Source organism: Vipera ursinii, assembly GCF_947247035.1.
Source record: "Vipera ursinii genome assembly, chromosome: 1".
In the NCBI taxonomy this organism is placed as follows: domain Eukaryota; kingdom Metazoa; phylum Chordata; class Lepidosauria; order Squamata; family Viperidae; genus Vipera; species Vipera ursinii.
Genome location: NC_139512.1, coordinates 164,894,522 through 164,909,487, shown reverse-complemented (window position 1 = coordinate 164,909,487; position 14,966 = coordinate 164,894,522). Strand labels below are relative to the sequence as shown.

Sequence of the window (14,966 nt, the reverse complement as noted above, 5' to 3'; positions counted from 1 at the left end):
CACAGTGAGATGCAATTATAATCATAACTGATGCAAAGAAAGTGGTATTTGCAGCATTGTCAGTCCCTTATTCATGGAACCTACTTATTCATTATTGATGGACAAAACCCTACTTATTTCACAATGAATTTGATCTAAGAATATGTTCCAGACAGGTTAATGCTTAGTGACATCCATGGGGTGGGGGGAGTAAAAAAATATATCAAAATGCTGTTTGAATCCTCACTCCTTGTATATATGCTCTCATCAATAATAATAATAATAATAATAATAATAATAATAACAATAACAATAACAATAAGAAGAAGAAGAAGAAGGAAGAAGAAGAAGAAGAAGAAGAAGAAGAAGAAGAAGGAGGAGGAGGAGGAGGAGGAGGAGGAGGAGGAGGAGGAGGAGGAGGAGGAGGAGGAGGAGGAGGGACCTTGGAGGTCATCTAGTCCAACCCCCTGCTCAGGCAGGAAACCCTATACCATTTCAGGCAAATGGCTGTCCAGTCTCTTCTTAAAAACCTCCAATGAACATTTTATAACAACAACAACTTTTATTGATTAGCCCTTGGGCCATATCAAAGTACAACGTTCCAGCAACAAACCGTCACCAAAACTAGATAAAAGCGATCCGAAATGGAATTTGATAAAATACAATTTAAAATGGAATTAAAATACACTTTAAGTTAAAATAGTAATAAAATGCAAATTTAAGATATAGATAAAATATGGAAACATTATATTTCGGAGTCGCCCTTACAATCTACCCCAATCAGTCCCACATATGCAGATCTTAACTGGATCATTTTGTTCAAATACTGTGCTACATTGGATGTTATTTTCAAGTTCTGGCCGGACATAAGGTAAGTTATTTTGATATGGGGATCCCAATGGGTCATTCGTTTGGTATATAGACCAAGATACCTGTCTCTCACCCTCTTATACAAACAACAGTCAAATAGGATGTGAGCCAGGTCCTCTACCTCTGCCGCTCCGCAAATGCAGAGACGCTCATTGTACGGTATAGCATGAAATCTCCCATATCTGACCATTGTGTCAAGCTGTTCAAATCTTGCTCTCGTAAATATCTCCCTAAAATGTTTTGGGAGTTGTGACTTCAAATAACTGTCCACTTGAAAAGTACATTTGTATTTACTCAGCCATTTCAAGTTACCCACCTTACTAAGGATAGCTATATCAGTTTGTGCTTCTATATCCTTAATTCTTTGGGCAACTCTTTTTTTAGATTGTTCTCCTGTTACGCAAGAAACAGGAAGGCCACAGCTTCTTACAAAATTTGTTAGTTTGGTGATCCAGGAGATTTGTGATTGTAGTTTTATTTGCTCTAGTAGGCATAATTTGGGAAGTCTATCAGTCTCCATTTCATTAACTTTGCACCAGTAGTTATAAGCTCTAATTTTAGATAATGCCTGAATTGTATGAATTCCCAATTCAGCTCTAACTGCTGCAGCAGATGTTCTTGGATCTACACCCAAAATGCATCTCAGATGCTGGGACTGTGTTCGTTCTAAAGCTGTGGTTGAATAAAGACCCCAAATTTCTGCTCCATACAAGAGCATTGTCGTAACCTTAGCCTTATAAACTTTGAGTAGTGGAGCTAGGGACCCTGGGTAACTATGATTCTTTAGTTTGAGCAATAAATTCAAACGGGCTTTTGCTCTAAATGTACTTCGTTGATGATGGCAGGCCCAAGATCCAGTCTTGGAAAAAGTTACTCCCAAATATACAAAGGTATTAACCTGTTCAATTGGTTCACCGTCTAATTGCCACTTATGTCTCTGATGGTTTCTTCCAAACACCATTATTTTCGATTTGGATTTGCTAATAATTAGGGAGTTATCCTGGCAATAAGAACTGAATCTTCTTAATAGCCTACGTAATCCTACTTGTGAGTATGATAATAAAATCATATCATCAGCATAAAGCAAGCTGTTACAGTAAGTATTTAGGATCATCGGCATGTGTACCATGGTATCCTTCATTAACCCTGGCAAATCATTGATGTATAAATTAAATAATAATGGGGCCAGGATACACCCTTGCCTTATCCCTTTATTTGTGTGAATCCTATTGGTCAGGGCCCCATTAACCCCATACCGCACCCTCAAACAGGTACTTGTGTAAAGGGCTTTAATCAAAGCCAGAAGTCTGGGTTCTATTTTAAGAGATGTCAATTTACTCCATAGTACGTCTCTATTTACCATATCAAATGCTGCTGTAAGGTCTATAAAAGCAGCAAACAGGGGTCTCCTCTTATAGGCATATTTGGCAATTAGATGGTTCAAAACAAAGCAGTTATCAATAGTAGATCTGTTCTGTCTAAAACCTGCTTGTTCTTCTGTGAGGATGTTGTTTTCCTCTACCCAGATTTCAATTCTGTTCAAAAGGTACCTAGCATATATTTTTGCTACAATGTCAATCAGGCTGATGGGCCTATAATTACTAGGATCCTTTTTATTCCCTTTTTTATATATAGGGACAACTATTGCCATCTTCCACCCGTCTGGTATATGGCAGGTGTTATTTATGTGTGTAAAAAGACCTGCTAATACAGGGCCCCACCAGTTGGGAAATTTCTTAAATAATTCTGCTGGTAAAAAATCCTCGCCTGGGGCTTTATTGCTCTTTAAGCTTTTAATGATGGACTGTATCTCCTTTTCTGAAACTGGTGGCCAAGGGGGGAGGGTTCTCGGATTTACCAAATCACTGTTTAAAAATAATTTCTTTACCGGTTCGGTGGGGGCAAACAAGCACTGATAATAATTCTCCCAGTCCGCAGCAGAGATTGGTATGTCAAATGCAAATCTCCGTTCCTTCAGAATACCTGCTACTGAGTGCCAAAATAATACTGAATTATGACTTCTGGCAGCCAACTCAAGTTCTGACCAGATTGAAATGGCAAAACGTTTTTTCTTTAATGTTATAGTTTTTTTATATTCCCTTCTTGTGTGCAGCATCTTAGCTTGTATATGGGCAGTAGGATTCCTCTGGGCAAGCCTCATGGCTGCCTTCAATTTCTTTTTCTGTCGCTGGCAATCAGGATCAAACCAGCGAGGTCTACCCACTTGGGCTCTTTTTGTAGTAGGTTTAGCTGTTAGGTGTTTCTTCAGTATGTTACACAGATTGGAGAATGCATTGAAGGCTGACATCCAGTCAGTAGTAGATGACTGTATTGTTCTAGCCCACTTAGTAGCATTCTCTGTTTTAAGGCATTCTAATATTGCCTTAGTATCAACTTTGGCCCAAATTAACCTTTTATTTTGGGTCACCTCTACCTTTTTGGTGAGCCATCTGTCAGCCATGTTATATGGTCTTAAATCTGAGCGGCCTCGCAATGTCACACTTACAGGCTGATGGTCGCTATTGTCGCTAAGGTGTACTGTGACCTCTGAGAAGAGGTCAGCCTTATCTCTAGACACACAAAAGAGATCCAGTACACTACTTGAATTGGCTGAGTGGTATGTATAAGGGTATGTATAATTCTTGTCCTTACCTCCCAAAATTTGGAGATTACCCTTAAAAATTAAGGAGACTAGGAGCAGGCCAGCGGCATTACTTTTACAGTCTCTTGAGAGCCACTGAGGATGGTTATCAAAGAACTCCCCTGGGATTCCCTTCTTCTGGGCAAGCTCATACAGAGAGGGACCCAGTCTAGCGTTCAGATCTCCTAATAATACCACTATGGACTGAGGGTACAATATAGATAAATCTTCTAAGATAACTTCCAAGCCCATCCAATATTCAAAATTATAGTGCTGGGATGTGCTTGGAGGAATGTACACATTTACCAATATTAACTCAAACTGGTCATATTCAAATTTGACAGCTAGAAAGTACGGATACTTATCTTCGTTATATAATTTCTCTCCCTGCCATTGCAACTCTTCCTTTATAAGAATGCATAGCCCACCAGAGGGTCTCCCTTTGTTCTTTGTTTTTAGGGCTGGGGAGGCCCATCCCTGAAAGCCTGGCAATTGTACTGGTTCATCCACTTCGGTTAGCCAGGTTTCTTGAAAGGCTATTACGTCAAATCTAGAAAGAAAGCTCATTAGTCCACTATCAACCATCCTTTTCCAGCCAGCTATGTTCCAGGTCATCAATTGTATGGGGTTCTCAGAAGCAACGTGGTCTGACTTGGTTAATTGGCTAGTTGGTGGAAATGCCAGATGTCAACTTGACAATGGAGCTGGGTCAATATCATCTAAGCTTCCCATATAAACACAGTTGTTGTGAGGTTCGATATTTCTCCTCGTGGATTGCAGAACTTGTTGTTGCTCCTCTATATCTCGGTTGCCAGTGTGCCTCTGCTCTTGCTCCAAGAATGATTTTTTTTCCAAAGAGCAGGTACTCTGGCTTAAGTCAATAAATGTAGATTTATGTCCATTTTTGGAGGGGCATGGCTGAGGGTTCATCTTGTGGAGAGATGTTGTGGGAACTTCTAAATCAAATGAGGATGGAAGCTGGATTATGTCCTTAGTGTTTGTCAGCTTAGGGGGCACTGTGTGATGAAGCCCTTTGTCTTTCAGTTGTTTCTCAGAGGCTGGGTCAGTCAGTGCAGTTACTCCACTCTCAGCCTGTGTGACAACACCTTTTTTTACTGTTGAGGTAAAGGCAGATTGTTGATTAAATATCTTGTCATTTTATAAGAACTTCTCAGTGGCAAGTAAAGCAAAATTTCTTCAGACAAGAAATATGTTTCTTTTCCATATATACATATCCCTTTTCCTCTACTCAGCCATCCCATTTGTTGGTTGTTATTTATTATTACTGTGGTTGGTCTCCCAGTCATGTTTAGGCTGGGATTGGCATTTTTATCTACCTGCCAAGATCTTCTCAAGGAGCTGAGATAGACAAATGTTGTTTGATTGTGTTAGAGGCATCTTCGTAGGAGGTAAGTAAGCTTGCTTCCTGCAATTGACTGATGGTGATTTTGTCAATGCCAATGATGATGCTCCAGATGTCTTGAGATTGCACCCAAGGTCCCTGTTATTGTTGATACTATATTTTGCCATATTTGTTCTATTTGCAGGTCTTTATATTTTTGTGATTGTCTCTAGTTCTTTCTCTTCTATTTTGCTGTTTCCAGGTACGGCCACAAACCAGATTTGTTTTGACTTTTTATCAACGGTTGTTTAAATCTGGGGTGTCATTTGGCAGGTGCTTGTCTGTATGAATTCTTTTTCTTATTATTTCAGGCACTCCAACCTTAGCACTGGTTCATTCTGATGCAACAGTATTTGTAAGTCTTGCATCTTCCTTGGGCTTTTGATTCTTTTCCAGTGTCTGTAAGACAGAGATGAGAAGTTTCAGCTGTGCTAATATATTCCTTACTCTGAAAATGGAAACACCTGTATGGAAATAAAGAGAATTATGGTTGCCCACTTTAAAAATAAATGGTGAGGTATTGATGCCTTGGTTGATATGTTTGAAAATTGCTATTCAGTTTAATTTGCCAGTTTGAGCCTGTGTAAGATTTAGAAAAATAAGGGGGGAAAGCAACACTCAGCAGTGGAGACAGGCAATTACTTCTTTAAGAAACCCAAGATGTATCATAGTGATGGAAACAAGTCTTTGGTGCATGTTTCTGCAACATACACTTACCAGCATCCATCGCGCAATGTTATTGATATACATTTGAATGGATCATACTGAGCAAAACACAGAAACATATTTTTCCAACCTCGGTGCCACCCAGCTATGTAGACTTCAACTCCCAGAATTCCTCTGGCAGCATGGATATTACTGAGCACTCTGGGAGCAAGCCCACACAACTGAAGGGCAGCCAACTCAAAAGGTCATAGCGAATGTAAAAGAAGTAAGAATTTATTGTAGCTTTAACTCAGGAGTAAGGAATAGCAGGAGTTACTATCACCCACAACGTATGAGTGCTAGCAAATGCCAATGAGAAAATGGCTCCTGAGGAAGAGGATGACGTTATTGAGAGAGTAAATGTTTGGGAATTTATCCCTAAACATTTGGAACTGAGATACAGACGTGGCTAGAGGTTGCTGAAAGCAGAGGGCTTCAGCAGCCAAAATTCTGCTGAACCCCACTGAGTTCTGGATTTTAAAGATGAGGATCACTTTTTCATTTTGTAATCATACTTTGTATCCACTTGCTTTTTATTTTATGCTGCTTTGAGTTTGTTGTTGCTTTTGATTAAAGACAGGAATCAATGAAATCATGTTAGCCAAAGCAAAAGACTCTTTCTTATCTCCTACATCCACCTTTACTTATAAGTGTGGGGGGGGAAACTTGGTGTTGGCCCATCCGTGCAAAAAAGTCTGTATCACATCCAACAACTCTGTTTTAAATTGATGCTGTATTCTGGAAATTGCCACTGGCTGCATTCCCTAGATGTAATTTGTATAACTTCTTTCTCAGGATCATGCACCTTGATTCTGATGAAGAGGTCTGTTGTCCACAGAAGTTAAAGCTACAATAAATTCTTACTTCTTTTACTTTTGCTGCTTCAAACTAATGCGGCTGCTTCTCTGTAATAGACACATTTGGTCTCTATATAACTAGTCCTCAATTTACAACAGTTCCTTTATTGACCATTTGAAGTTACAACAGCACTGAAAAAAGTGACTTATGACCCTTTTTTCACACTTACATCCGTGGCAGCATCCCTATGTTCACACGATCAAAATTCAGATGCTTGGCAACTGGCTCACATTGATGACGGTTGCAGTGTCCCAGGGTCATGTGATCACCTTTTGCAACCTTCTCACAAACAAAATCAATGGGGAAAATTCACTTAACAACCATGTTGCTAACTTAACAACTGCAGTGATTCACTTAAGAACTGTAGCAAAGAAGCTCATAAAAGGAGGCAAAATTCAACAAATGTCTCACTTGGTACCAGAAATTTTGAGCTCGACTGTGGTTGTAAGTCAGGAACTAGCTGTAGCAAATTATTTCATGAAACTAAGAGGAAAATGTACCTCAAAGACTAAATGGAAGAGAAGCTCAGTGTTGTGTCCCACCCAGAGCTATGGGAGGCATTTTGTTAGATCGCAGGTCGCAGGAAGAACGAAGGAAGCCAGGACTTGTGTAGCAGACCTTTATTAACTGCTGGTGATGACCTATAAAGCCCTAAATGGCTTGGGTCCGGGTTATCTGAGGGAACACCTGCTGCTGGCATCAAGCTCCCTTCGTCCAGTGCGCTCCCACAGGGAGGGTCTTCTCAGGGTACCGCCGGTAAGAAATTGCCGGCGGACAACACCCAAGGATAGGGCCTTCTCAGTGGGCATGCCTGCCCTTTGGAACCAGCTGCCAGTGGAGCTTAGGACTGCCCCCGACCTCCGTTCATTCTGCCGGGACCTGAAGACCTGGCTCTTCGAGCTCTCTGGCCCAGGCTGAGAATTTTAATTTTAATTTTAATTTTAACTGGGGTTTTATTTGTTCAGGGACAGATATAATTTTTTTAACTGTTTTTAACTTTTGTATTTTTTGTTTTAATCACCCTGTAAACCGCCCTGAGTCCTTCGGGAAAGGGCGGTATATAAATATAATAAAATAAATAAAAATAAATAAATAAATTAAGCTTGGTGGTGTTTCAGCTTGGAGAAAAGGGTTTTACCTGGCGTGTTTATATACCTGCCCAGGTGAATGCCAGCCAATGGGTTCAAACTTGGGCTTCCCGCCACTGCAGATAACCAATCACTTTAAAACTCGGCTTCCCGCCAGTACGGTTATAGCCCGGAGCTGTCAAACCTGTTTGAACCAGGCTTTCCCGCCAATTGCGGTTATAGCCTGGAGCAGTCCAGCCCCGCCTCCTGCTGTGCTGACAGCTCGTGTATGCTAGCTGCATACACTCTACATTTATTTTAATAGTTTTCAACCTTTCACCTACTGCACATTAGAAATATTGCTTCATATTGTAAAAGAGCTTTCTCTGGAGATCAGTTTTCATTATGGCACCATAAGCAAAGCTTACCCCTTTCCTAAGTGAGCAGTTGTGTTGACAAGAGCCATTTAAAGTGTCATACCTTCTAATAAATAGCTATTCAGTCAGCAGGCTTTAGAGAGAGAGTGGAGGGGACCAGAGACCAAAGGACACACCAACATCACCAACAATAAAAGTCTTTTAAGATACAGAAAACCTGAACTGCATTACTGAGAAACCCTTTTAGGAAACGATGGGATTAAGTTCTAAATACAAGCACCAGCCTCTGTACCCAGTGGCAGCAAAAGCAACAAAAGATAGGCATGGATAGCTAGAAGCATCACCCAAAAGGATCATTACTGGAGTTGAAATTGCATTGCTTTCTCTCTAGGCTGGCAAGCTATATAGCCTAATTAACCAATACCCTCTTATGGAGCCTATGTAAATCCTGTTACAGGTTAAATTGGTTGGTGCAATGTGGTTACGTTAGTTGGTTATCTTTCCACTATGTTACCAACTAATGTAACCACATTGCACGCTGACAGCGCATCCAGACATGACAGCGGGGGGGGAGCCATCCGGCAACAACATCAGACAGGCGTGCTTTGCAGGATGGGCATGACCAGCAGGCAGGGCAGGCGGGGGGAGGCAGAGTGGCGAAATTAGAGCGGATGTTGGCCAGCGCAGCCGAACCAGGATCAATACAGTTAATTATGGGAGGGCAGGGAGCGGGTGGACCTGCGACGTGCTCAATGACCAGATTATTATCATCTAAAGAGCTATAAAAATGAGCACCCCCAGATACTAGCCCACACTTTGATAACATGAGCAGTTGTTTGACAAAAGCTTAGTATTAAATAAAGTTCCTTTTCTCCCAGAGATCAGCCTTTTAGCAGGCTTTTAAATGAATATACCTGGGACTTGCATTTTTAGAATAAAGTATATGTGCATATACTTATATACATATACACACAGGCATATAATATCTGCTCACTTCAGGCATTGCAACACTGGAAGCATACCAGAAGACAAAAACAAAATAGTTTTAGTTCAAAGTCCAATATATTAGTAGGCAACTTGCCTCCCTTTCCATGTGAGAAAACACCAATCATCCTGCCTCCCAAATCTAAGGCAAAGGCTAAGTTTTTAACTGCTTTTCTGAAGGCCAAGAGGGTGGGGACCAGCCATATCTCAGGGAGTGGGGGGGAGATCATTCCAGAGGGTAGATGCTACCGCAGAAGAGCTATGCCTCCTGGACTCCATCAGGTGGTATTGTTTCAAGGAAGGGATCTGAAGTGTATCCAACCTACTCAGTGGTGGGATTCAAATATGTGAACAAGCAGTTCTCTGTGTAGATGCCGCTTCCGGAAGTCCATTCTGGGCATGGGCAACAAAAAATTAGCTACCGATTCTGCCAAAGTGGTGCAAACTGGCTGAATCCCACCACTGAACCTACTGGAGTATGTGGAATGACCAGATAACCTGGGGGAGACGTGGTTGATTCAAACCAGAAAATATAGCTGCGTTCTGCTGCTAGTGCTGCTAGTACTGTCACCATTGGAGGAACCGTACAACTGTTCTAACTAGGCAGATATAGGAGATGACCAGGCTGAGCCCGAAGGAGGGGTCAAACATGTCATCAGTCTCGAGTCCCTTCATGCCCACAAGAGATCTAAATCCAGCCTGCCTTGAATTTCATTGACTCTTATCTACCACTAATTTGCTTTTGATCATTAGCAGTTCAGATTCTTGCAGAGAGCTTATGTTTGCAATAAACCTTCATGTTCATTTGAACTGCCGGGATTTCCTGATTTCTCACACTTGACAGCAATGCTCCTAGGATTGGTGTCATGCTACTGCAGTTTTTACAGTTCTTTGTAGAAAACCTTGATGTAGAAAAGACCTTAATGACACTATATGCTGTGATGGTTACTATTATGGAATAGGTCCATCACAATCACATAGTTCTGGAACTATGCTCGAGTTTGCAGGTTATCCATGGGCATCCATTGGATACTTTTGATTACTGCTGGTCATTTGGCCAAAACTAGACTTCTTGATCGTTAATTCCTTGCACTAGTCAGAGACAGACCTAGCTCTTACTGACTGATTCTTCTCACTTTTCCCTCTACCTCCTGGTCTTATTATCTATCAGCCAGGCTAATTTTGACCATCAGTTTGATGTTCCAGGTATAGAGGAGAGATTGTATAGGCAAGGAGCTATGTCAGTGGTGGCGAACTTTTTAGAGACCGAGTGCCCAAACTGCAACCCAAAACCCACTTATTTATCGCTGGGTGCCAGGTGGGCGTGGCCCACTGGGTGGGTGTGGCTGTGGTGGTCATGGAAGATTCGGTGGGTGGGGCCAAGGTGGGTGTGGTCACCTCAATGTTGCTTGTGGGGAGGGGCCCCTTTGGGGGGTGGGCAGGGTTGGGGGAGCTCCAGGAGGTCTCTGACAAGTGGGGCAGTAGGCAGGACACTCATCCTGTGAGGTGAGGCGAGGCAGGGTGGGGGTGCCATTGCCATGGGGCAAGGCAAGGGCTGGGGCAGCTGCTGCCTGACACCATCAGCCCCTGTACACATAGGCCAGCAAGCACATGGGGGCCAATGGTGTCCATCAGTAGCCACAGCCTGCCGTCCCCTCAACAGGTGCACTATGGGGCTCCGCAGCCCGTCGCCAGCAGTTCAAAGAAGCCGCCTCCGAGATGGATGGTCAGCCAACAGCTGAGGAGGTGATGCAGTGGGTTGTGCCTGGGAAAAGGAGAGCATGCGAGGCCAGGAGGGACGGGATGGGGGGAGGGAAACCAGCTGTGCTGGGATGCATTCAGCCACATGGGACCTCAGCAAATTAAAGGCAGCTGGTTGAAGAGGAACAGTTGCCACCTCCAGGGCATGGTGCGGGTACCCACAGAGAGAGCTCTGAGTGCTGCCTCTGGCACCCGTGCCATAGGTTCGCCACCACTGAGCTATGTGATAGGGAGCTGAACCAACATTTGAAGCACCAGTCTAAATTTGCCCTACCCTACAGTAGGAAGAGTGAGTGCTTCCTAACCAGGTGATGCTTGATGGGGGGAGAAATGAAACAGGATAAACTCCTTTAATTTAGCCTACAGCAGGGGTAGGCAACCTTGGCTCTTTTATGACTCGTGGACTTCAACTCCCAGAATTCCTGAGCTAGCCATACTGAGGGGAGAGGGAGAGGTTTCCAAGCTGAGCCATGCTGGCTCAGGAATTCTGGGAGTTGAACTCCACAAGTCATAAAAGAGCCAAGGTTGCCTACCCCTGGCCTAGAGTCATCTTGTAGGGGAGATGGGCAGAATAAAAATTTAATAAATAAAATAAACTTGGCTCAGATAAACTATAAGAGTAGCACCATTTGCTTGTCTGGTAAATAAGGATTGCAACTGAGGCAGCAGAATTTATGCTGACATAATTTTCTGCCCAAAGACTGGTGGATTTAATAGTTTAACTTAGCCATGAGGAAGAATGCAAGGGCAGCTGAAATCTGCTGACTACAACTTTCTTTGTTTTACAAAACTAGCCTGCTCAGGTTCCGTGGACAACTTCTCTTGGGAAAATTTCATTTACCGTTATTGTTTGCTGCTGCCAAGTCAATGCATTACCTCAGAGTAAAAATATGGCCCACTTTGTCCTTCAGTTTACAGCTTTTCCAATATACAAAGCAGCATTAATAAGAAGGGTCCTTCCTCAGAGTTCACAAACATTTTAATTTAAAGGTAAAAAAAAGAAAACAAAAATCCTACAGGAACAATGAATAATAAAGAACCCTCATATTTATTTTGTGGCTTTTACTTAACTGTATTTCTGAATGAGTGAGGCAGCGCTCATTTTCATTTTCAAAAAACCACATTAGTTTGCTGCACCGTTGGGTGAGATCCAAAGATTAATCAGGGTTGTTGCTTTTACTATCTGGTGTAGCGGCATGTAATGAAAATTATGCCTTCAACTCCCATGCCAGTTGGAATATATTGCAAAAAAACATAAAAAAATAACAGCATCAGCATTATATCAAAATAGACAGCACTGCAGAAAATCAACTAATGCATTCTCATGCCAGTGGCATTCAGTTTCCAGATTTTAGGAGTAATGAAGTGTAATGGACTCTTAGAATAAGGATCCTAAAGTTTTCTCAAAAAGGCCTTTCTTAAAAGCAAACAGATCAACTTCAAACATTCTTCCAAACTGTCCTTAAAGAATCCCAAGTGGATGTTATTAGGAATTTTGGTGAGGGGGAAAGGTGTATAAGAATGCAAATCAATCAGATCAATCCACATGTACCAGTGTTAAATCACTTCAAAATTAACAGGATTGTTTTTGAAGTGATTTCCATGATAAGGTTTCTGGGTATACAGTTATTTAGGTGAATCCCATATATGGCATAGTTTCCTCTCTCTCTTTCTCTCCATAGGAGAAAACTATTGAGATTTTGTCTGAAAGAAGTTCAAGAAACATCAAGGTCAAGATCAAGCATCCATCAATTCGGATCTCAGTCATGAAAAATACCATATGAGCAAGTTCCAAGGTAGGTAGAAGCCAATATAAAAAACAATAAAATAAATTAACCAGTTGCCCTCCAGATGTGCAGCCTACAACTCTAATTGTGGAAGTCCAGTTTTGCTGAAAGAAACTACACTATAATGCCTGGATAAGACATTATAGAGAAGAGCAACTATGATGATCTTTAGCCTGTAGACTAAAACATACGAAGAACAGCTGCAGGACTTGGGTTTGGCTAGTCTAAAGAAAAGAAAAAATAGGGGAGACATGATAGCAGTGTTCCAGTATTTGAGGGGCTGCCACAAAGAAGAGGGGGTCACGTTATTTACCAAAGCACTTAGAGGGCACGACAAGAAACAATGGTTGGAAACTGATCAACGAGAGAAGCAACCTAGAATTAAGGAGAAACTTCCTGACAGTGAGGACAATTAACCAGTGGAACAGCTTGCCTCCAGAAATCGTGGGCACTCCATCACTGGAGAGTTTTAAGAAGAGACTAGACAGTCACTTGTCTGAGATGGTATAGGCTCTCCTGCTTGAGCAGGGGGCTGGACTAGAAGACCTCCAAGGTCCCTTCCAGCTCTACTCTGTTCTAAGAAAGAGATGAGTGAACTAATTCTTTTTATGCCACTCTCCTGATGCAAATGGTTCTCATAACTGGACCTGTTTTGAACTATAGAAGAATATCTACAATGTGGCAGTGAAGATTAAATCAGTGCCTCCCTGCCTCATATCTAAAGTTACAACCAGCAAGAGGGAACAATATCTCTTTGCAGTAAGCACATATGGGGATCTTTGATTCAAACACCAGTTTTCCAGGTGGCCTTTGATGAGGCACAGTTAACATCAGCTGAAGACTGATTGGCTTCTCTTACAGGATCGCTTGTTCTGAGATAGCTTGTGAGAAGCAAACATAAGCGTCATTCCTATTCATTATCCCCCTTCATCTTGCAAAGGAAAAGGAAAAAACAGCAACAACCTTGCATGCTTGGCAAGGATACAACTGCTAACTCTCTCATGCTGATCAACTGTAATAGTTCATTTATTTCCAGAATTACAGTAAGGCCATAATATTGTTTTTGTTTTAAATAATCATATACTCTATTCTCATCTATGCCTGACCAGTTATTTATTCCGTTGGTTTACAGGGCCCTGATTCAACCAATTAGTCCTTTGTACAGGGATGGAGAGCCATATGAAGTCACCCAGAACTCCTGAGGACTTTCAAAAGTTCTTATAAATCCACCAGTATCATAAGATGTGGGCATTTTATTGTTTCTACCCACCCGTTTTATTTTGAAATAACCAGCAAGCCCAAAAATGTTCATTAGATGATATTATCCTTCTAAGCCTTCACTCGGGCCCTTTTCCTGTTCTCCAAAGTAAAGCAAATCAAGTTATATTATCTGAGCAGTACGAAACAAGAAGGGGAGAGAAAGTTTTCTTGGCTCTTTGAAACACATGGAACAAAGGCCATAGAAGGACAGCTGCTGCCTCAAGCCTGCCACCGGCAGTTTGCCTCTCTGATGAACATGAGCCATTCTTATGCCAGCGCATAATTCAGATTCTACCCTGAAACCCTTATTCTGGCAAAGTGGGAATTGTGTGTATCCACTTGCCCAGAGTCTGATATTTATTTATTTATTTATTTATTTATTTATTTATTTATTTATTTATTTATTTATTTATTTATTTATTTATTTGATTGATTGATTGATATACCGCCCTTCTCCCGAAGGACTCAGGGCGGTGTACAGGGCAATAAAAATAAGAATACAGAATATAAGATTTAAAATTAAATGATTGTGCCCGATGCAGTAAATTAGTTAAAAACGGTGTTAAAACCCCAAACCCATCAGACCAGGGTCCTAGTCAACAGAATATGCTGGGGGTTGAGGAAGAAAAAAAAGAATCTCATTTGAACATCTAAAGGGCCCTCTTTTTACACACATTTAGAGGGCCTCCTACCTGCCCTTTTCAAAGCAGTCCAGTCTCATTTCTATCTTTGCAATTCCCTATTTTGGGGGGAGAAGGAACACAATTCTGAAGGATGGTGATGGTGATGATAGTGGTGATCATATGGCACATTCACATCACATTTCAATAAAAAAACAAGAGATAAAAATAAAAAATATATGAAAGATACAATCTGAAACACTATAAACTTATGTTGCGGATACAATTTTTTTCTTCATTTGTCACAGTCAGGAAATCAGCAAAGATTATTGATAACTCCCAGCTGCCAATATTGAGCATTGTAGCTGGCCTTGAGCAAAACAGGTTGACATCTAGACATTCACCCTAACCCTAACCCTATTAATAAAGTACTTATTTTATTTATTATTTATTTATTTTATCCCATTTATATCCCGCCCTTCTCCGAAGACTCGGGGCAGCTTACAATCTAAGAAGCACAAATCAATGTGCTTAGCCATAGCCTTCATTCTATGTATATGCCTGCTTATTAGGGCTTTCAACCCCCCTAAGCAGCATTTTTACAAAGTCAGCTTATTGCCCCCAACAATCTGGGTCCTCATTTTACCTACCTCAG

At 41.5% G+C, this 14,966-nt stretch overlaps 1 long non-coding RNA gene across 1 annotated transcript in view; it reads left to right on the top strand.

Moving 5' to 3' along the window:
- The window catches only part of LOC310648335, a 111,022-nt gene extending 103,478 nt beyond the window's left edge, over positions 1 to 7,544 (top strand). Inside the window, exon 2 of the long non-coding RNA XR_014494072.1 lies at positions 7,369 to 7,544. This is a non-coding gene — a long non-coding RNA (uncharacterized lncRNA). The remainder of the gene's footprint in view (positions 1 to 7,368) is intronic.
- Positions 7,545 to 14,966: the final 7,422 nt, after the last annotated feature.